This window comes from Danio aesculapii, chromosome 3 (genome assembly GCF_903798145.1).
Source record: "Danio aesculapii chromosome 3, fDanAes4.1, whole genome shotgun sequence".
Classification (NCBI taxonomy): Eukaryota; Metazoa; Chordata; class Actinopteri; order Cypriniformes; family Danionidae; genus Danio; species Danio aesculapii.
The window spans coordinates 58,268,335-58,269,458 of record NC_079437.1 but is presented as its reverse complement, the minus strand read 5'-3'; positions in this window follow the sequence as shown (position 1 = coordinate 58,269,458).

Here is a 1,124-nt window from a genome sequence, read left to right as displayed (position 1 = left end):
AACCTCACTGGTCCTACACCACCCAACCCGCTCCGAGCTGGTATCGAACCGGCCACTTTCCGCATGGGAGTCGGGTGCTCTACCAAGGAGGCTAAAGACCATGGAGGTCAGAGGAGTGAGGTTTACCTGCACAGCACTTACTAGCCGGCCCCCGTTACACATGTAAACACCACATTTACTGTAGCAGGAAAAGCAAATCCCCCTGTGTACATCACATATACTAAAATCGGTGTGATACAGAGAAGATTAACACGGTCCCTTGCACACCAGAACTAAATGAGCATTTAGGGGAAATCTTGCTATTAAATTTAGCCCGTTTGGGATTTATTCAGTAGCAATTCTGAAGGATTTTGATTGAGACTTGGTCAGCTTTATTAGACGAAGATGCCAAAACTGTTCCCAATCAGTGTCACCAAATATATTATTCCAAAAACCAGTGCCTCCGAAACGCTTCGTCCCTTTAGCATTGTGTGCTAGGCTGGTTGGCTGGTTTTAGCTGGTTTAGAGTGGTTTTGGCCATTTCCAGGCTGGTTTCCAGCTATTTCCAGTCTGGTCTTAGCTGGTCAGGCTGGAAGATTACCTGCTAAATCCAGCTAAAACCAGCTTGACCTGGTTTTAGCTGGTCATCTTCCAGCCTGACCAGCTAAGACCAGGCTGGAAATGGCCAAAACCCCTCTAAAACCCGGCTGGTCAACCAGCTAAAACCAGCCTAGGCTGGTTTAAGCTGTTTTTTTCAGTAGGGTTTCTCAATCTTTAAACAGTTTAAATAGCATCAATCCTTTGCACAGTCATACACTGTAAAAATGGCCGTGATTTCAATGGTAAAAAACTGTAAAAATGCTACAGTAAAAGTCCGTAACCTGGTTAACATTACGTTTCTTTAATATATACGGTGATTAACTGTAAATTGACTTTCCCAGAATTCCCTGCACGGCACATCACTTTTAATTATTTTTGTTGACATTAATATGCATCTTTTTAGTCGTTTCCTCTTCAGTGATGTACATTAGAGATTTATTTTACATCTAATGTTGATAAACAATGTTTATTTCATGACTAATTGTATGCGTGTTACCATACTGGTGTTTAGTAGCTGTGTGAATGACACTGAGCACCTTCTATAC